General features: G+C 37.8%; 1 long non-coding RNA gene across 1 annotated transcript in view; it reads right to left on the bottom strand.

Moving 5' to 3' along the window:
- LOC116759479 overlaps positions 1-23,359 on the bottom strand; it is a 126,795-nt gene that overhangs the window by 50,173 nt on the left and 53,263 nt on the right. Inside the window, exon 3 of the long non-coding RNA XR_004351455.1 lies at positions 21,272-21,382. This is a non-coding gene — a long non-coding RNA (uncharacterized LOC116759479). The remainder of the gene's footprint in view (positions 1-21,271; positions 21,383-23,359) is intronic.

Here is a 23,359-nt window from a genome sequence, read left to right as displayed (position 1 = left end):
TACTTAAAGTTTAAAATTTAATATATTTAAAATATTTTTTGATCAGTGTTATCAGTTAGCTTTTACCATATTATTCAGCAATAACATCTCCAAAAAATTTCAGGACTTAAAAGAAGAAAGAGTATTTCTTGCTCAGTTTTTATGTGAGCTGCAGACTGGTTGTGGCTTTGCCCCAACCTCATGCCAAGGCCTCGGTTGAGGCAGTGGCTCCTATCTGATAATGCCCTGGGTCATCTCATTTTCATGGCAAAGGGAAAAGAGCAAGAGCTACTGGAAATATATTATAGTGTCCTTTTTCTTTTACTTTATTTATTTACTTTTATTGAAGTACAGTTGACTTACCATATTGTGTTAGTTTCAGGCGTACAGCAAAGTGATTCTGTTATTTTTTTTCAGATTATTTTCCACTATAGGTTATTACAAGATATTGAATATAGTTCCCTGTGCTCTACATTAAATCCTTGTTGTTTATCTATATACAGAGTGTCTTAAACTAGGATCTAGCATATAGCACTTCTGCTTATAGGAAGATGTTCTCTTATAATAGAAGTTACCATGAAAAATAATACAATCTGCCACAATACTATATTACTCAGAAATGTACTTACTAATAATTTGTAAACTAACTTCGTTTATATCACTGTCCTTTCACTCTTTATTCACTGGTTTTCTTGAATTACAAACAGTCTCATCAGAGATCACCTATATGCTAAAAAATAAGACTTGTAGATGAGTAATACTTTTATTCTCTTCTCTTGCCGGATTATCCCTTTGCAATTCCTAGGTCATGGCCTGAGTATTTCCTAGGTATTTACATCTCTATAATAGAAAGTCAAAGGTCTCAAACTCCTGAGTGACTTCAGTCTGCCAGTATCAAAGGAAGCTGGCATGAGATGTTCCTTCCCCAGAAAAATGTTCTTCCCCAGTCACAGTAAATGACTGGGATGGATGAAGAGAGGCCAAATCCTTAAGGGTACATTTAAGTAATAAGCCTCATCCTATACACAATGCAGTAATGTGAGGCTCCTTACTTAGTCATAAACTAGTATGTGTTCAGTTTGGACTGCTAACTTAGGTATCTGTCTACCTCTACTCTCTAATTTCAATATTTATAATAGACTCTGCTAAAACTTTTCAGCATTACATTGGTATCAATAAAGTTATTGGGAATACCTGTTTAAGATGAAAATTTTGAACTGTGGTATTAACCAAGGTTAAAAAGAAAATTATACCAAAAATTATTCTCAACTGAGAACTTCTACGTTGAAAGGGTGTTTTTGTTTTGTTTTGTCCTTTTTCCAAAGTGGTATCATGTGGAATTGTACCATGTAAAATACTGTAGATGGTTTTTTTTTACAATTTACAAGAAATTTTCTTTTAGAAATTATTTGCAATGTAAATCAACATTGCAAGATTTTATGTGTGTATTTTTTAAAATTGAAGATACATGTATGGATGGGAAAGATTTTTCAAGATATGTGAATTCTATCTATTTTGCATTGTGAATGTTATCAGTCATGTCATCCAGAAGAATGGGTACAGAACTTAAGATCAAAACCTCTCCAGTTCCACAGATGTCTCCTATAGGCCCAAGCCAAAGAGAGTGATTACCATCTCACTGAGAATTTCCCTCTGTTTATGCTTTTAGCCTCTTCCCAGATATTATTATCAGTTGCCTTATTTCCTTATAAATCTCACTTTCCACATTTTTAGTTACTTTTATTACCCAGCACTGAGCCTGGGAAAGTCTTCCCTTCAGTTTAGACATTAAGGCTTATAAAAGGAACAAAAGTATGCATCCAGCATATAAACAAAATATGCTCCTTTTCACAAGGTTTTTATGTTGAAATTAAAGAAAATTCTCAAGTTTCATACATTTGGATTTGTGTAAATTCCTTGGGGAACTCCAAAGAGGAACTATCTCTTCACTAAGTTTCATTTTCCTCAGTATTTAAAACATTCAAGGAAAGAAAGCAACAATAACCCCTAGTATAAAAGAAACAGGATCAGTTTCATTTTCTGTTCTTCTTTAGAGACAACTGCATCCATTTCTGATCATTTTAGTACCTGCCATGGTTCAATCAACTTCTCTAATAGTTGTGGAATGTGAAATGTCTACATAAGATTGTAGGAGACCTTTTTTTCTTCCTAGAGTCTCTACCAGATGCAAACAAGGTGATATGTCCCTGCATGCTACTGTTGCTAAACTGTGAGCAAAGTAAAAGAAAAAGACCGATTTAGATAATACATCTAAGATGCTTGTTGAGTGAAATGTCAAGTAGATTCATGTCTTGCCTTGTCCATCATCAGCCAATCAATGACACTTGAACCTGGGATGACCAGGTCAACTTGCTACCACTGCTACTAAGTGGGAGAGAGAATGCATAGATCACCTCTCAGAATGACAATTACTATGTGAAGCTATGGTAATTCCACAAGCCCTAGTCATTGTCCTGCTTAGCAAGAGGCTTCCTATGCTCCCACAGCTAAATACCAGCTCACTCAGATCTTGACAAAAGAGAAACAAAAAGACCTTTGGGATATCAACTCCCTGGTGACCCAGGTCTGATCAGAATTGAATTTCACTCTGCTTAGAACAAGTTTGAAAAAGAAAGGAAGAAAGAAAGAAAAAAAGAAAGAAAGGAAGGAAGGAAGGAAGGAAGGGAGAAAGGGAGAGAGAAAGAAAGAAAAAGAAAGGAAGAAAGGGATTAAAGTAAATGAAGCCTTTGAGTGAGCTGTGTTCTTTCTTTTGCATATAAATGAATATGAATACAGTCAATAGACAGACTTGCCATCTTCCTCCCACTCCCACCCATCCTGGTGACATTTCTTTTTTTAGTCACTCAGTCTAGAATGCCTTCATAATAAATAAATCCATCATATTCCTGTTTGGGATCAATACTAGATATTTACCATTAATTTGTCATGCTTTCATATGTGTACTTGTTATAGCCTGTAATCCTTAAATTTGCTCTGGAGATTTGGAGAGTTCATCAAATCCCCAAGATGAAAAGCCTAAAAATTTTTGTTTGCATTTACATGTAAAGCTTACAAAGTTCTCCAGGGGAAATGGTGGTAAGAGCATTCTTCAAACTCTTGTTAACTGTTAACTGTCAAAGCCTGAGGGTGAAATCTCAGAGGTTTGTTTTAACAGGAGGAAAAAACATGACGTTAATTTTAAGTTTTCTTAAAAACTCATGAAAATGAACAACATTTTTTCTCATCAGCTCATTTAAAATATAAGTGTAATTGTTAGTCAAAGCTAAAAGGGTATATAAAAACTTCAACTTGTTTTCTCTCTCTGCAAGATGGATGTAGAGCCTGCCTGCAGGATCATAACTGAGGCAAACTAAGTGGGAAAGTTGGTATTTTAGGTACATTATTTTAAATCAATCAAGACCCCAGAGAGACAGCTGTTACTTTGATCATCCCAATAACGTTGAAAAATAATATGTAAAATTATGCTACTTCATATTTATCCCTAAAATTAGCAATGAGCTGAAAGACAGAGATATAAATCACATTTTAAAATCTGCCTGTCTCACCAGGGAATGACTTAATTACAAATGATACCATCTGAAAAGACAGTGCTAAACCAACTCAATAAAGAGATCTGCTATTTCAGCATTTGAGATCACATGTTCAAGTATATTATCTAGTGTATGTGTGTATTAATATGTTATTTTATATATTATTATTGTTTTTCTATAAAAATAAAATTGAACTAGTCATTTACAAAAAGAATCAAAATTTGTTTTAACTGACTGATTTTCTAAGTAACTATTTTTTTAAAAGCCTCATCATTTGACAAAAGATGAGAATTATTATAGAGGACTGTTACATGAACACCTCTCAAGAATATTTCAGTCTTTTTATGAGTCTAATGGTAGAGTTCATGTACGATCTATACCCCCAATAGTGATCCTAGATAAGGATGACATTCTCTGTACACACAGGCTTCAGAATTGGCAGGATTTTCACAGAAACTGACCATATTCTGCCTTAAAATATTCAATGATAATGACGGCTCTACCATTTTTTACCTCCAGATCAAGTTAATTAAGAAATTAATACTACCGAAGAAGAAAAACATAAAGACAATGTTTTAAAATGCAAGTCTTGTTTTGTTTCATTTAGAATAGTATACCCAGAAATATTTACTTTCATTTAGGAGGTAATAAAAAGTGACAGAAAGAGAATTTTGCCTAGATAGTTTACTTTCTAATATTTCCTGTATATACTTAACGTACGGTTTATTCTAACATTTCCCACTTTATATTTCCTGAAGACACTGAATCAGTGCAATTTCATGCCTACAGATTTCAGTTTCCAACACTCAAAGACTAAATGGTGACTGAATGATGCTAAATTGTGCTTTTAGGAGAAATAACTATCCAAAAGGAACTCATTTAGCAACTCACTTTCTGTGTGTACATTTGTCACTTGCTTTCCTTATATTTTCTTCAACTGTTTATTGAAATTAGGAGAAATACTTTTACCGTTTCCATTGTTTTTTCTCTGATTGGCCAGAGCTGTAACATTATTCCTGGAAATGCCAGTCAGGGGAATGAGAACACTTCCAGAAATATAACCACAATGAAGTGATTTCGCCTAAATACAGGCATTTTAATTGAGTATGTATAGGCACAGAACATTTCTTAAAAGCAGCGTGAATATTAGTCTTCTCAAACTGCAATTTCAAATTAAGATGCTATTGAAAATTTACAAGTGTACTTCCTTAGCTCAACTTCACTATTTTAACCCTCTGTGGGGGATGGAAAGGAAGGGAGAAGTCACACAGACTCTGAAAAGGCTAATAATTTTACTTCAATTGCTCTTGTCTTTTGGAATTTACTATAATCCACATATACTCTTCTCTGAGGAAAGACACCTACATTGATTTAAATTTGTAACAGTCATGATAAGGAAATATTTTTCACCATTTGGATTCTTCAGTGCCAATAAGGCACTAAGTTTGCTGCTGGTGGTGGTGAAGGGCAGAAATGTAAAAAAAGACCTTTTCTCTGTACCTCTACAGTTCAGTGATATTTTACGTTCATAACATAAGCCTATGTAAGATCTGAATCATAGGAATTTGAATAAATTATGTGAAGTTTAGCTTCAGCATTAACAGAATTTTAATCTATTATATTCTTTGAAAATCAATTGTTGACATAGAGCTAGTCTCAATCACATAAATACTTTAATAGCCAGAACATTCTATTTCTTAATTGCCTATTAGAGTTTATATTAGTAATTAAATGCTCCCTGAAAGTTTGGTAGTTGATACTTCAGTAAAATTCCTCCTCTTCTCTATCATTTTAATGTATTTCTTGAGATGCTGCTTCTGAGATTATCACTCTTCTTGTACCACAATGCTTGGGATTCTTCTCTGATGAACCACAGAATTTATCAAAGCCTTTTATGCAGCTCCTGATTGCTAAGATTCCAAATAGTATTAAACATCAAGCACTCTGAAGTTTCACTGATAAAAATGCACCAAAACGTAAGCAAATTAATTATTTTTACTATCCTAAGATAACAAAAGGACAAAACAATCAGATCTTCCTTTCTGCTTATCCTTGGTATCCAAGCTCTCTGTTTTGAATGACTCTCTCAGCACACCCACAAGTGAAGACAAAGTTGTCTCTAAGAGCTGTTGAGAGTAAATCAAAGATATCTTTTCTTCCTAAGACCTCTCCTGAAACAAATGTAAAATGGTTCTTGTTCTGAGAATGAAGACTAACTAATCACCCAGAGAGAAGCAGTTTGGTTCCCATGTGTCTGTGAGAATTGGGAAGTGCCAGCAGTGGTCAGGGAGGATGGGACAAGAGGTCTTATGGAGGGGTGCTACTCAGCAACATCCAATCTTGAGAACTCAGAATTGTAATGTCCTGCACTTTGCACTGTAGGCATATTAATTTCTACAGTTACTCCATATAATTGTTGTCTCACAAGACTTAAATTGTAAACTAAATATATTAGTTTCCTACTGCTGCTGTAACAAATTACCACAAATTTAGTGTCTTAAAGCAACACAAATTTATTCTCTTATAGGTCTGGAGGTCATAAACTGTAAGTCAGTTTCTCTGGGCTAAAGTCAAGGTGTCAGCAGGACTGGCTCCTTCCGTAGGCTCTGAGGTAGAATCTGTTTCCTTGACTTATCAGCTTCTAGTGGCCAACTATATTCCTTGGCTTGTGGCCCCTTCCTTCATCTTTAAAGCACATCACTTCAACTTCTGCTTCTCTCTCTCCTGTATCCATTTTATAGACCTTTGTGATCACACTGGGCCCACATTGATAATCCAGGATAAACTCCTCATCTCAAAATCCTTAATTTAATCACATTTACAAAGTCCCTTTTGTCATATAAAGACACAGTCACAGGTTCCTGGACCAAAGGCACTGGACATACATGGGGACGATTATTCAGCCTACCACACTAGGCTAGCAGTGTCTGAACTGATGATGAGGCTATGGCGGTGAGCTGGATTCTCCCATATGTGTACTCTAAAGCCTTATCAACCGTACATGCATGGTTCTGAGTGTGCAAGGGGCAGACACTGGAACAGGCGTCTTCTATCCTCGTAATTCATGGTAAATAAACAATGGGATAAGAGGAGCTATGCAGCAAAATACAGCATATTTGAGCTTAAATGAAACTCAGGTCATAAACAGAATATTTTATAATGTAGTACAATTATTGGAGAGTATAGGCCAGAGACAGGATGAAGTTTTAAATAAGTGGTGTTTTAATCACAATGTCTCCTAAAGGAAGAAACTAATCTAAGGAGAAAGATGAGGTGTAGCTCTGATTATTTGAAGGATTAAATAAGATAATTTATGTAACACCCTAAGCATAGTGTCTAACTTAGTAAACGCTCAAAAATGTTAATTATTATGATTTCTTCCAGTACTCTAAGATTAAAACTGTTTTCTTTCCCTTAGCTTGCAATGATGAATCCGCATATAATTCTTTCCTTGTCAGATAACCACTTGCATTACTACCCCCAAAGAGGGTGCTGACAGTGAGCTGAAGGAAATCTCAGAAGACAAGAATCCCCAGCAGACTACCAGCACAGTCTCTGACATGCTTTTCTTTCCTAAATTGACCTTGTTTTCCCAGGTTAAAGTTGAGTATCCAGGCATTAGCTACTACTTGGAAAAGTGCTGAGTGGCTGATGTGTTTTGTCAGCGTTGTCCAAGGCCAGCCGGAGAATGTCGGTGGCTCCTTCCTTTCCACTTGCATTTGGCAAAGACTTACATTGTGATGCTTAGAATGGTGGAAAGTGATGCAAATGCATAGTTCTTTCTATGCGTGTCATATCATACACCCACTTAAAATGCCGTCTTCCCAACAGTTTGTTCAGCTAGTAGAAACAGCAATGAAAATCACAAAAGGAAACCATCATCTATCTGAAGGGAAGTCTAGTTGTGGCAGGCAAATTTAAGAAACAATCTGTTCCCTATTCTCCCCCTAACTGACCTGTAAAAGTTTAAATGGTACGTATTCCCCATCTGTAAAAAGGGGGTAGTCATAATTATCAAATAAAAACTGCATAAAAGATACATCTTTATTAACAAACAGTAAATAATGGGTGATTTCCCTTTGGGAGTCCTACTTTTGTCCTGACCCGACACAGTTTAAGTTCATCACTGGGCGTGATTGACTTGACTTTCTCCTTCTCCCCTCACCATTTTGAACCCCAAAAAGTCTTTGACCTTAACTATCCACTTTCATTTTTTTAAACCTTGTGACACTTTCCAGCAAAGGCAGGAAGAAGCAATAATCTCTCACTTTCGTTCTTCCAAAATCCTTTTTTCCTCTCTCAGAAGACACCTCTGCCTCCCTATAATCCTATAGCCTAGTCCTTTGATGCTCTGGTTTGCCTCCAGAGCATTGCTTCTCACCCTTGGTTTTAATCTGATGTGTTTTGGGGGGTTTATTTATTTATGGCTGCATTGGGTCTTCGTTGTTGTGCGTGGGCTTTCTCTAGTTGCAGCGAGCGGTGGCTACTCTTGGTTGCGTTGCACAGGCTTCTCAATGCGGTGGCTTCTCTTGTTGCAGATCACGGGCTATAGAGCGCAGGCTCAGTAGTTGTGGAGCACGGGCTTAGTTGTTCCGCAGCATGTGGGTTCTTCCCGGACCAGGGCTCGAACCCGTGTCTCCTGCATTGGCAGACGGATTCTTAACCACTGCACCACCAGGGAAGCCCAATCTGACATGTTTTTATGTCAGATAGAATACAGGCAGAATGAGGTGTTTTGTTTTGTTAAACCCCATTGTGAAATGCTCCTAAAATATTTTATAAGTAACACTAGATGTTTTATCCTCTAAATGGTGTTGAGTGAAACACCTAAATATCCACATCTGAATAAGCAAGAATTATAGAGTAGGTCAAAAAAACTAAGATTTGGTCTTCTTACTGAAAATAATGACTCCCTGTTATCTGAACAACTATCACTTGCAGATGGTCAATACAAAATATTCAGACTAAGGCTTAGATGAAAACTGTTAACTACAGAGCTAAGAAAAGGAAGGGGAGAGCAGGTCATAAAATAGTAAAGAATTTTAAAAGTGAGAATTAGAACTACCTCTTTGAGGTTATCGATTCAGTGGAGATTTGGGACAAGGTAAACTGCCTCTCTATGAATTATTATCCTTTCAGAGAGTGATTACCGTATTAAATAGGTTAACCACCTAACCCAAACTCAGATACAGAAGGATGAATCACAAAGGGGAAAAAATAAATATGTGTAAAAATGAAAAATAATATATATATATGAAAATGTCAAAGTTCAGGGTACAAGGGGGTGGGAGAATTAATAAGTAACACAAACACAAAAGGAAAAGGTAAGGGGGACAATATTTATTATGTCAGTTTAAAGACAAAGACCTATTAATATTTCCTGCCCAAGGCTTTAAAATTATTCTCACTCTCCTATAATCTTCTAGCCTCAGACAATAAGATTATATGCATGCCACAACTAAGAAGTCCGAATGCCGCAACTAAAGATCCTGTATGCCACAACTAAAACCCGGCACAGCCTAAATAAATAAATAAATAAATATTTTTTTAAAAAGATCACATGTACACATACAATCATCCAGTGAGACAACTGGGTTACATATACCATTTTCCTGTTTCCTCTAGGGCTTCCTAGCACTGCTTGAAATCTAATAGGAGCAGAATGTTATGAAGGGGAATGAGTCTGTACAGTCCACTTCAGACTTAATTTCATACAGTATATTTAAAATGCTCTTATAATTTACTTGAATATCTATGTCCTCTAGGTAATAAAGAGAATGCTTAATATGCAGAGACTAAAGAACAGAAAGGGAGCTAGCACCACCGGCCGTGACCCCGATGGAGTCAACAACCTGCAAGGCAAATCATTAATATTTCCCTGGCCCTGCACAGACAACTTCACATTGAATAATTTTTCTTTTATGTATATTACAAAACAATGCACATATAAACGTGGTTTCTTAAATAAAATGGCTACCATAGCTGTATGAATGTAGCCTAGCATTCAAAGTCAGGCCCCCATACACAGTCCCAATCTTTTTTATCCAACCATATCTCTCAGCACTTGCTTATAAAAATTCTCTACTCCAATCAGACTAGCATACTCCCTGTCCCCATGCACATTCCCATCTCACTTGCCTCAGGTAACCTGGAAAATAAATGGAATGTCATCCTATCTCAAGCTGTTAGAATCAGATATCATAAAACCTTGGCAGTGGATGTGGTTTTTTAGGCCATTTGGTCTTATTTTCTAATCTATGGTGATCCCAAAAGTGAGCCAACCTAAACCCGAACACCTATTTTTTCTGCTTTTTCATCCTAAACTTTATTGTCTTGCAAATTATCTTCAGAAGTAAAGAAATCAAAAGGAACTTGGAGCTTTGTGTTGAAGAATTACTGGTTAACTATGCTAATAGATGGAATTAAGGGGAGTGGGTACATCTGTGTTGCAATGAGCACACCTAGTGCCCAGATCTTGGTTTCTAATGCTATTCTCCAATAAAAGGAACCAGGGCTCCTTGGAGAAATGGCTGATTCTAAGACTGGGTCAGGCACTATACAAGATGAGCCTAGAGTGTCTTACAGAAAGTAAGGAAGTGCTGAAAAAAAAAGTCATAATGATTGGGTATGTCAGAGGGCCACAGGAGCCAATAGCCAAAGCTAGAACAATTTGAGCAACAAAATAAATAAAGTACCATTGGATTTTAACACCCAAAATAAAATAAATATCCATGAGTCCTTATTAATACAGATAAATAATTAAATGAGAATAGACAGATCTCATGATTAAAAGAACTGCCAATAATTTATGTAAATACTGCACCCTCAAAGAAGCATAATTCCCCATTCCTTAGTGTGGGCTGCACATAGTGACTTCCTTCCAGGGAATACACTATGGAAAGGAGGATAAAGAGTGTAACTTTGTAGTACAGAAACCTGACAAGTACTACCTCGGCCAGGTGATGAGGGCTGTAATTAACAGTGGTAAGTCAGGTTGATAGTTTATACCCTTCATATGATGTGATGAAAACGGCACCTTACCTCTGTGGTCTTCCTCCCCAAAACACATAACCCCAGTCTAATCAGGAGAATAACATCAAGGACTAATCCCAATTGAGGTACTTTCTACAAAATACCTCACGACCACTCCTCAAAGCTGTCAAGATCATCAGAAACGAAGAAAAAGGAAGTCTGAGAAGCTGTCACAGCCAAGAGGTGTCTAAGGAGGAGACATGACTAAATGTAATATGCTATCCTGGATGGGATCCTGGAATGGCAAAAGGATATTATGAAAATTCTAAGGAAATCTGAATAAAGTATGGACCTTTGTTAATAATAATCTATCAATATGCATTCATTAATTGTGACAAATGACAAATGCAGCAAATTGATGTAAGATGCTACGTGCCGGGTACGTGGCAATTCTGTACTATCTTTGCAATTTTTCTATAAATCTAAATCATTCTCAAAACTTTATTTAAAAAATATTGCAGAGGGGCTTCCCTGGTGGCACAGTGGTTGAGAGACCACCTGCCGATGGAGGGGACACAGGTTTGTGCCCCGGTCTGGGAAGATCCCACATGCCGCGGAGTGGCTGGGCCCGTGAGCCATGGCCACTGAGCCTGCGTGTCCGGAGCCTGTGCTCCGCGACGGGAGAGACCACAACAATGAGAGGCCCGTGGGCAGTGGGATGGAAAAGAAAAAGAGGATGGAAGTATGGGACCATCAGGGAGGGGCCTGAATCTAGTTGGAAAAGATAGGGTTCCCACTTGCAGAGTAACGTGGGTTCATCTGGGATCCTTCTATAAGTGATTCTTGCACTCCTCCCCATTCCACGCCCAGCCTACTTACATCTTGGTCCTGGTCTCACTCCCAAGAGGACACTACTCATAAACAGGCTACCCTGTGGTTTTAAGGAAAGACAGAGCAAGGGGAAAGTGTTAAGACGCAGCAGAAATATACTGAAAGCTCTCCCTTCCTTCCTTTCTTCCTTCCTTCCTTCCTTCCTCCCTCCCTCCCTCCCTTCATCTTGTCTCCTTCCTGTCTTCTCTTGGGGCCGGATAAGGTAAAATAATCACTCTGAATATTGCAGACGTGAATTAGTCAGAGCTTAACCAGGTAAATAAGCCAACAGGGGTATTTGAGGCAGAGGAAATGGGTAACATAAGTGACAGAAGAGCTGAAATGCGAACTGGAGACAGTGAGACTACCCAAGATAAGCAAAAGCAGGAAGCCCTGCATGACCACCCCTAACCCTAGGAGGCCAAGGGAGGAGGCAGTTACTGGAGCCTGGGGACTGGGGCCACCTCACAGAAGCTAGCGCCATAGCTGACAAGACTTGCTGCCCGAGGCAGAGGGAAGAGAGAAATAGGGTGGCTTCTTCCTTCCTCTTGCCCTTCAGTCTCCCACTCTCACTCAGAAGCCAGAGGAGCACAGCCTGCACAAGTCTGCCAAGCAGAGAAAGGATGGAGACCGATCTGAAGCCATCAGCTCTACACAATAAGCTACCTCTTTAGAGAGGCTATTTCTACTTTCTAAAACAGTTTCTACTATTTCTAGTTTGATGCACAATCAGGTCTGGGCAAAACCAGGAGATTGTTGAGGTTTTTTTACTTGGAATTTAAAAAACCTTTGTTACAAGCACCTATTGTGGTAAACATGGATGATCATTCCCATTTCATAACTAGAAGGTGAAATAGAGCTGTTTTTATGAGATCTGAAAGAAGGTCAGTCACAGGGCTGGGGGAAAGACAGGATCCTGTTTCATTTGCAACACCATTTTCTGTTGCTTCGCCTTTTCTCCCTTTTAATTATGCACAGGATCACTGGCAGCGTTGAAGCTAAAACTGGGAGCCTAGTGCCCTTGTCCAAGAAATGATTCTTCTGCCAAACTTAGCTTGGAAAGAGTGGTTTGATTGTTTCCTTTAAAGTCAGGATTTGCTCTAAATGAAGGTTCACACATCGTTAAAACAAACAAAGAAACAGAAATTACAAACAGAGGAGCCAATACTTTGTAGTTTCTGCTAATGTCAGTCACTTTGGAGGCAGGCAGCCAAGACTCAGATGGGAAGATGCCACCAATAAGCAGGTGGAAAGGAAGGAAAGAAAGGAGAAGAGGAAGGGAGGAAGGAAGGAAGGAAGGAAGGAAGAAAGAAAGAAAGAGAAGAAGAAAGAAAGAAAAGAAAAGAAAAAAAGACAGGAAAAGAAAGAAAGAAAAACATTTAGCAACTTTTGAGAATATGTCTTGTCTTTCTAGGAGTCTTGTAGCAACTTAAAGAGGTACTTCTATTACCAAGAAAACCCTAGAAATTGAGCAGACCCCCAGGATTTGCCACAGCCTTTCGTTCTACGTCTTGTGTTACTGGATCAGCTGGGTTCTGGCTGTCTCAGTGACACTCTGCGGAATCCAGGAGGTTTGGAAACTCTTTAATTTGGGGTTGCAACTGCTCTTGTCTGCACGCACACTGAAAGTTTCACACAGGAGCCTTCTATACTCTCCTTGGGATCATGGGGAGCTGGACAAAGGGGAATTTGATTGTCCCAAGCACACAGGGACACTGTAAATCACAGTGCAGATTTGAAAGGCTATTAGATTCCTGGGGTGCTAAACCAGGGGTGAGGAGTAACAGTGGTGGTGGGTGGTAGAAACATAACCCCTGGGAAGACAGCATGTCTTACACTTCTAAGGGTTTCTTCCTGTGGTGGTAAATATCTATGTCTGAAAGAACTTAAAATGAAATTAACAGCAGTATTGCAACCCAAACCGTAATACTGATCTAGTATAACTCGAACTCTACTACCTCAAATTTAGTCTTCTCAAAACACTGTACTCAGAGCATAAGGTTTAGGGAGAAAATTATGATGAAAACTTAATAAGGAGATATTAATAAGCTTTATGTCTCTCAAGATAGTTTTCTTCAGTTTAACTTCAGAATCACTAAATACCAATGCAAGTTCCGTAAGACTTGAGCTCCACAGATGCGAACAGCAATCCTGCTGAGTACAAGCATTCATTCAAATTAAAGTGGAGTAAAGCATGCAGATTTTCCATCTTATGTACAGATGGGATTCATTTCATTTCATCTAGGCAAAGGTAATTGATTACGTTTATCAATGTTACCATTATTGTTTTTTATGAAATTTATCCAACTGCATATCAATCACTTTAACAGTTTATTTTGTAAATTAAACTTAAACCAAAAGTAAAGTTGCCTTTGAACTTAAAAGCTTTACTAATAAAAGTCTTTTGAAGTGATATTAAAATCACTGCTTCATTATCTTTTTTTTCCTGGGGCACTTCCTAAAATGAATAACAGCCTCATTTGCATTTGCCAACAGGAAACTCTGCAAGCTTCACCAAGAGTAAAGCTTAGTTAGGTCAGTTGCTTACAAATATTTTAGAACAAGCATTACTTCAGCATTTCAATATTGGCTAAAACAGCTTTAATATTCAAGACAGGATGTAAGACGCTTAGCTGATCCAAATGCCAGTCTATGGATTTGAAAGACTAAAGATCACATCACTAGAAGGTTGACAGAAGTGACACTTTGCAAAGTGCCAATGATTTATGCCAATGTCTTGCTTGATGATACTGTTATAGACAGCACTGTCATTAAAAAGTCCCTGCTGACTTCCTTCTACATTTATGGTGCACAAATTATAGGTGAGCCCAAAGATCGAACCCTCCCTGCCTTTTAGATTTCAATGACCATGTATTTCTCATTTAGGTTAGTTATTGCATATAACCTCTGTTCTATCCGCTTCTTTATTTCATCTATAAACACTCAATGAGAAGGAAAGGATTTTTATTTATGCTGCTAAGAGATGTGAAAGTTATACACACATTCCTTTCATCTCTCACAACCATAAACCGGAAGGAATATTTTTCAAGTAACAGAAGTCTTTCACAATTTTCTCTTATTATGGAAAAAGACACCAAACACAGTTTTTAAAGATCATATTTGGAAGCAAAGCTCTGGAGTAAACTGTCAGGATTACTATGGCTTGACCTTTAGCAATGTGTATGATATTCCGTCACTGCATGGTGACTTGGGCATTTCGAAAACAGCTCTTAAAACAGCAAAGAGCAGATGAGATTATTTTCTTAAGTACTTAATTTTAAATATTTTCTGCTAAACTTCTGCTTCAAATATATAAATATTTATTGGGTAAATAGGAGTGAGTTTTTAGAAATACTCTGAAGGCAATTTTTAAGTGGCATTGTTCTAAAATTCTATTTATAGAGACCAGTCATTTTATCTAGTACTTGGAAAAAAATACTCCAAATTTTATTAACTAATCTCAATTTACTAAAGTGAATTCAAGATTAAAGGATTTCCTTTTGAGAAGGATTATAATAGATCTACAGCTTTTTCTCTGAAAAATCTCAGACCAGGCCAGAAACATTTATATGTGGTTAATTTGCTTGAAATGACTGCTTTAAGTTTCTTTATATCTTTACCTCAAAAGAAAATACATGACTTTGAAAATACAGTGTGAAAAGAGACTGGCCCAAAAGATTTAACTGCAACTCTATTAGTCAGAGTTTATAGTGTTGGCAGTGTTCTTTCCTTAGTACGCTATTAAATATAGACTTATACTAAATAGAGTTCATAAAATACTTTAAAGGCCAAATTTTTCTAAATGAAAACCATCAAAGATGAAATTTATTTGAAAATTAAAATTTATAAAACAAGAACTACCTTTTGATTTTTTGGAAAAATGCGATGGATAGAAAGCTCAATTTAAAGTAACCACATCACAGTATTAAATCAAGATGTACTTTTCAGAAAACCAACCACACTGAGAATTCAAATACACATTGCTTTCTGTTTTGCTGGAGGCCTCAGAGGCTGACAGCAAGGGAACAAAGGAAACAAAGCTTCAGCCAAAGGGACTGGAAATTTAAGGACAGCTCCAATCCCAATAGTTACCAGTGCCCAGTGGAAAGCTGAGACACCTGTCTAAGCTGGGTCATTGGCTATAAATATCAGAGGTAGGGCAGGTAGACCAGCATATTGTAGGGACTATGCAAGTGGGGACAAATGTCAAATGGCTGCTCCAAAATAAGTGTTATAAAAATGTTTAACTTTTAATTACTGCAGACATGTGAATTACAAATATAATGTACAAATAGTACATTCATATATCCTCCTTATTAAAAATTAAACATAACAGATAAAGCTAAAACCTTACTTCAACCCTCTGGATTCTCCAGACCTCTTTTTAAGTCTATTTACCTATTAGAAGTGACCTAAATGCCAAACAACATAGGAGGATGGCTAAACAGATTATGGTATATACATACCAGGAAGTACTATGCAACTTTAGAATGACATAGCTTTCTTTTGTTTGTTTTTTTGGGAAAACATGCCGCATGGCTTGCAGGATCTTAGTTCCCGCCACCAGGGATTGAACCCAGGCCACTGCAGTGAAAGCACCGAGTCCTAACTACTAGACCACCAGGGAATTCCCAACATAGAGTTTTTCCTGTACTAACATGGAAAGATCTCTAAGACATACTGCTGAGTCAAAAAACAAATTACAGAATGACGTATACTTTATGATATGATTTGTGTAAAATAAGTCATTTATGTAAAACAATAATAACACTCATCGTTGGGAAATCTTCTTGTGGATCCCAACACCTACGATTGCCCCCATCTTTGGCACATAATCATGGGCCAACTTGTGACTTGTTTTCTAGTGTCTTACACTATTAGTTAATTTTTCATTTGAGTATACTTGGAAAAACCCTCCACAGCATCAAGTATGCCCAAGAATAAGCACTCAGTGAATACTATTTAGACATATACCTTTATGCCTAATAAAACTGGAGATAAAGGGTGACAGCTATAATTCTTGTAAGTTTATTTTAATAGGCTTAGAATAATGTGAGATTCAGTGTTAACTGTTAATTCACCCTTTTAAATTATTTTTTCATCTTCTTTTAATAAGAGAAAATCAATTTTTTTATTTGTTTGTTTTACAACCTTCAGAGTTTTCATGAATAAGAAAGGCTGCTGGTCCATTTCCCACTTACTGATAATTAGTAACAATTTACAGTACTTAGTAAAAACTATTTTAGTGTCTTTTACTCATTTTATTCTCTGTGTTGCATATTCACTATGTGTCCTGGGAGAAAAGAGGGCCAGTTTAAAAAATTCTCAGACTGGTAATTTGTACCTCCTTATAAGTATTTGTCTATGGTTTAAAAGAAAACACACCCTTTCTTTTGTCTTAAAGTATAATTTCACTGTATCCATTAGGAAATGGCACCTGATCAAAGACAGAATCTGAATTAAATCATGGAGTGAGGTTTTTGTCTTAAAAAAAACTTACTACTTCTTCAAAACACCTCAGCTTTTTCCCTGTTACTGTAACAATCCAAACTTGTAATTATTCTTCTAACCTAAAGGAAAATAAGAGAATGATGTGCTTTGCATCTAAGTCTATAAAGCTTACAATCAATATGTTTCACACCGTAATAACTGCAGATAATCTGAAAACATGCAATGAAATGATTCACTTTAATCCAAAAGCATCATGGAAGGTTACCTTGTGTAAATTACCAAATTTTGGTTCTGTTAGATCAGAACTTAGTGGATCATCTGCAAACAAATCTCCTCAAGCTTATATTTTCTCTGCCTTTCACACTGTATTACTTCACACGGAATAAAATCAAACCTTCTTAGTCTCAATCGGCCTCTATCTAACTTCGCTGCTGTAACTCCAGCCATTCTCTCAAACATACCACATGCTCCTGCATACTACATTTCTCACTCTCTGGGGCACTTTTCCAAAAAAAAATGTGTCTTAGCACGTGTTATTCCTTCTACCCAGAGTGACTCACCTATTGTTTTTTGCAAATTCCCATGGATCCTTTCAGATCTAGCTTTGATGATGCCACCACACGGAAGCCTTCCCTATCACCACCAGGCAAGGAATGTTATTACATGCTTTGCACTTTTCTCCTCAGCAGGATTTATCTTACCATATTGTGTTTATCTGATTATTAGATTGATGGCAGGGACTGTGTCTTCATATTTGTATTTCCAGAAACTAATCACAACACCTACCTCAAATAGGTGCTCACTAAATGTTTATGGAATTATTAAGCTTCTTTTCATTTCTTTTCAGTGTAACCCTCCCAGATCCCTCAGCATATATCATTTGATGGCTACAGACAGAAGGGTGTAGAATGACCCTGCAAGCCATCGGGGCCTAAATGGACACTAATGGGAAGTCTGTCTTGGCCAGGGAGCAGGAAGTTCACAAAAATAATTTGTTTCTTTCAAAATGCAACATTTCTCCACAACACAAAGGGTCTCAGTTAGTTGATAGCCTTAAAGACAAAAGTTCTTTATTCCACATTACATAATTGGCATTGAAAGAAGAATGACCTTAGAATCTTAACCTAAAAAATGTAAGTTTTGCTTTGTTTGAAAAGAAAATAATGGAGAAAACTAAGCTGAGGAAGGGAACCGAGAAAAAGAATCTCAAGTTAACTGGGAATTAAACAATTTCAACTTTTCAGGCTGCCTGATAACAAACAAAATGCAATAGAACTAGCAGAAAGAGCTCCCCACCTTTTTTCTCTTATGTAGTCCACTCTTAATAAGAATATAAATAAGTTGTCTTCTACACTGGTTCAAATGGAACCTTTCAGTAGCTTGAGTACAGAGAGCTAAGAGTTCACTGCCTGCTTTATTCCCGCATATCACCTACAGGCTCAGATGCTTTTGTTTACAAGTACAGTAACTCCCCAACATACAAACGAGTTCTGTTCCATGAGCACGTTCATAAGTCCAATTTGTTCATAAGTCCAAAAAAGTTAGCCTAGGTACCCAACTAACACAATCGGCCATATAGTACTGTACTGTAATAGGTTTATAATACTTCTCACACAAATAATACATAAAAAACAAACCAACACAAAAAATAAACACTTTTTTTTTTTTTTTTTGCAGTACGCGGGCCTCTCACTGCTGGGGCCCCTCCCGCCGCAGAGCACAGGCTCTGGATGCGCAGGCCCAGTGGCCACGGCCCACGGGCCCAGCCGCTCCGCGGCACGTAGGATTCTCCGGGACCGGGGCACAAACCCGTGTCCCCTGCATCGGCAGGCGGACTCCCAACCACTGCGCCACCAGGGAAGCCCAAGGAAACACTTTTAATCTTACAGCACAATACCTTGTAAAGTACAGTAGTACAGTACAACAGCTGGCATCCAGGGGCTGGCATAGAAGTGAACAAGCAAAAAGGGTTAGTTACTGACTGGAGGAGGGAGAGGAGCGGGAGATGGTAGAGCTGAAGGATTGTCAGCAACAGGAGACGGAGGGCAAGATGCAATTTCCACTCACACCTGACGTTAATGGCACAGGTTCTGTCTCCTTGCAGGATTCATTCTATCTACCTTCTCGAAAAAAACGATCCAGTGATGTCTGGGTAGTAGCTCTTTTTTTCTCGTCATAGATGACACAGTAGCACTGGATTGCAATCCTGAACAGCTGCTGCAAACTTCGTGTACCGTTCTACAGTTCGGTCCTATGCCTCAAAAACCTAACAGTGCCTCCTCCATAAGAAAATCCCCTTGCCGTTTCCTGCGTTGGTGAATCTCTTCAGTTCTTCAGTTACTTCTTCTTCCTCTGTCTCCTCTTCGTCTTTTCTTAGCGCTTGGCACTTCTTAGCAAGTACCAGTTACATCACCGCTGCTTTACACTTGCTTCCAGACATCCTGGGCTTGAAATAAAGATACTGTACTACTGTACTCTATACAGTACTCTACAGTAAATACACAAAAGCACAACACTTGTAGAGGATGCACACACGTGACAATGTACGCCAGACATGTGAACTGGCTTACGTGATTGGACTTTGAAAGTTCGCAACTTGAAGGTTCGTATGTAGGGGACGTACCACACGCTCAAAGATCTTCAGGAACACTGGGGAAATCTGCTTTAACCTATTAGCAGGTGTTTAAGGAGCACTTCTGGAAAAAGCACTTCATTAATTTACAGAAAGGAGGTTAGCAGCAGGATCATGATCAAGTTAATTTACCATAAAACTAATGAAGCTTAAGCTTCCAGCAGTATGTTTATGATGTCATATGTTTTTGTAAAATTTGCAAAAATAAGATACGTATCTTCAGTAAGGTAACAACCACTGTCTCTTTCCACTCTGACTTTCCTCCCATCACACTTGCTCTCAAATGGAGGTGTCTTAGAGTGGCCACAAACATTTTGAGATCCAAGGGGAAGTTAAGTTGGTGATACATTTAGTGTGGGCTTAGTGAGATATTTCTGTAATTGTAGTCACTTCCTTGTATAAAGTAAGTTATTACCAGCTGTTCCTAACATAAGAATGACTTTCAAGAATCCATCTATCAACCATTGTGCAAACTAACCCAATGTCAGGATATGAAGGTGCTGGGCCAGATGTTGTTTCCCCATATCTTTGAATAGTAGGATGGAGGATACTAGTCCCTGTTCCCCGGTTATGCTTGCATTATGTCCTCTGTGCCTTTGCTCTTGTTAATTCTTCCACCCACCCTTGTCTTCCTACTCCCTCCAATGAAAATCCTACATAAGATCTGATCAAATACCAACTCCTCAGTGAAGCCTTCCCAAGTATAGAAACAATCTCTCCATCTGCTTTCCATTCTATTGCTTTTATTTACATCTCTATTTAAAAACTAACAAACACTAAGTTATAATTTAGTTATTTGTGAACATGACTATCTCTTCCACTAGACTATAAATTCTTGGAGGCCAGAAAATGTCTTACGTAACTTTGTACTTGCCACAGTGCAGACTATGGTGTCAAAAAATGGTGCCTAGAAAATGCTGATGTGAACTTAAATTTTTAAGTTGGTCTGGTCTTTTGTTAACATGAAGTTGAACATATTTATTTGCCTCATGCGCTATTTCTGCTATTAGAACAAGCCTCCCACACAAAGATATAGAGATTGAGACACACATAATACATACATGTCATTGATGTGTAAACAATTAAAAATCTAGTAATCTGAGTCCTAGTGGCTTCATAAAATGAAGTTCTAGGTAGTAAATTAATCTTTGCAAGACTAAGGGCTTAAAAGAAGACAGAAAAGACCACTGAAGGTCACAATTTGCATATTGATCCAACTGTATGCTTATTCTCTTACAAACATAATTAACTTTGCTTTTATTGAATTTTGGTTCTAAACCAATTTTATTAGTCATAGTTTCACTGGTAATTTCAGTGAAATGTGAGAGACAGGTGTTAGTTAAGAAGACAGCATGGATACTAATCTATCTGGATAACAGATTTAATACATACTGAATGTATTGCTTTGTAGGCACTGGATTTGATCGATAGCTGTGCTCCAGTCTTATAATATTTCTTGGGGCATGAAGTATTTCACAGTTAAGACTAAATATAGTCTAAAGGTTATCATACAGAGGAGATATACAAATAAGCCATACTTAGAAGCACCAATTATCTGGTGTGCAAGCAGGAGAATTAATTGCAGTAATATAATCTCTCCCTAAGTACTGGAGTTTTTTAAAATGTTTTTCCTGTAATGAATGATAGTAGTAGAAAGTGCACTGATTTGGGAATCAGAAGACCTAAGCTGAGTCCTGGCTGTGCCATTTATTAGTTGCATGACTCTGAGCAAGGTGGTTTAACTCAATAGCTCTCAGTTTTCTTACGTATGAAATGGGAATAATGACATTCAAATACTAACATTTGTTCTGCCTACCTTATAGGTCTGTTTCGAGTAGTCACTGGAACTCATTCGCTGGTTCATCAGCATGGATTTAGCACTTCTGCCAGCTAATGGATATTCAAGAGACTTGTACATTTCAAAGCCCTATAGAAATAAAGGGGATTATTTGAGAAAATATTTTATTTGGGTACTTAACATTAGAGTAAGAAAGATAAGAGTGCAACTTCTGAGATATCTTACAGAAGAGAAAAATGACTATCATTTTAATTGGTACAAAGCCCAGCCTCCACAGCTTAGGCAAAAGACAAACATTTCAGCATTTTCTCCCTAACCTAACACCAATGCTGAACTAATTCTACATATGTAGGAAATTCTAAGTGTGTGATAGTATGTGTATGTATGTGTGTATACACAACCATATATGTGTATACACCACACACACACACAAATATCCAATGTCATACTCCAAAGCCTCAGGGCTTGCACAAGGTTGAATTCTAAGGCACCTGCTGTCATGGAATTAAATCTGTACAAGGATGGCTCCAGTGGGAGAGGAAAGGTCAGAGTCACATCCAGGATGCCCTGGGAAGTCCAGGACATCAGCTAAGTCCAGGACATATTTATATGGCTTATTCATCTGTACAGTCAGCCTTAACTGCTAGAGAGAAAAACAAACAGAAGGAAAAAATAGTCCCTAACCTTGAACTACCCACAGTGGAGCTGAAAACCAGAAAAGACATAAGAAAAAAGTCTTCGTCAAACATTCACAGAACCGCCCAAGTACAGATGAATACCGTATTGTGCAGCTTTTCTCTTTTTCTTCAGTATCTCACTTGGGCCCCATCAGAATCGTCCTGAAAATCTACTTTTCTGGGGGGAGAGGGGGATTTACAACACGCCAGGACTGAATGCTTTATTTGAAGAAACACACTCTTGGATCTTAAATAAGCTTCCCAAACAAGGTCATAAATCTAGTAAGTAACATAGCAGGTTTCAAACCAAAGTCTGATTCCAATGCTCTTAACCATTACACCATATGGTAATAACACTGGAAACTGTAATCATGTTATTGGGTATATTTTTTGAGAATTCTGAGTAATTGTTAAGAAAATTCTATTTAGATTACTTCTATGCCCTACCCATAATACATGAAAACCACTGCAGTAGGTCGAGTGCAAAGAGATTAGACAGTGAAGATGGATCTGAACAGAATCCAAGTGACACTGAGTTTAAGGATGTCAAGAGGTTAAGCTGGTGATAGTTGCCCAAGACCCCCATCTGCTCTTGGAGAGAACCAAGTGAGAGTGCAGGGAAGAACGCTGGGCAGGCTGATGTGGCAAGGAAGAGAAGGCTTAGTGATCACCATACTCTACTTAATCTAGAACAGACCCAAACTCCAAGAGTGCCCCAAACCAACTGACACTCTTAGTGTCAAAGGATTTCCCTCTTTTCTAAACAAAATATGCCTCCATGTCTTTGCATATGCTGTTTCCTCTCCCTGCAACACTCTTCCCCACATATCCCTGGCAAAATATATATGTCAAGACTCAGCTCAAATGTCAAATGTCAGGTTCATGACACTGCCTTCCCTGACTTTCCCAGGCAAACAGAATGACTGGTAATCAGCACCTCCATTATAGAGCTTACTCTGTGTGTGTGCGTGTGTCTGTGTGTGTCTCTGTGTGTGTGCCACCATTTTGATTAGCTAAATTCACTTACGAATTGCTTGGTCTATGCAATAGTCAGTGTTACACAAGAGTGCAGGTTGTACAAACTATTCTTACAGTAAAGTAAGTAACCATTCTTAAAGTCAGGCTATCTAAAAAGTGTGAAATTATATGCACATTTATAAAGTAAAGACATCACTACTGCAAGCGAACTACATCTTTACTTGAAAGGATGGTGTGTTTTGCATTAGGCCAGGGGAAATGTTTGTTCTAATCATTTTCAAGTGGTATTCTAGGAAAACTTGTACATATTTGAGTCCCCAGAGGGTTATCTCATTTACCTTAAGACTGAACTACCTATGAATATGAAACAACGTGGAGAGGCTACATGGTGAAGTAGAAAACCACTAGCCTAGCGATCAGGAAACCTGGATTATAGTCCTCATTCTGCAGG

The sequence above is a fragment of the Phocoena sinus genome, chromosome 9 (genome assembly GCF_008692025.1).
Source record: "Phocoena sinus isolate mPhoSin1 chromosome 9, mPhoSin1.pri, whole genome shotgun sequence".
Classification (NCBI taxonomy): Eukaryota; Metazoa; Chordata; class Mammalia; order Artiodactyla; family Phocoenidae; genus Phocoena; species Phocoena sinus.
Note: the sequence above shows the minus strand (reverse complement) of the source record. Positions and strands in the feature narration are given on the sequence as shown.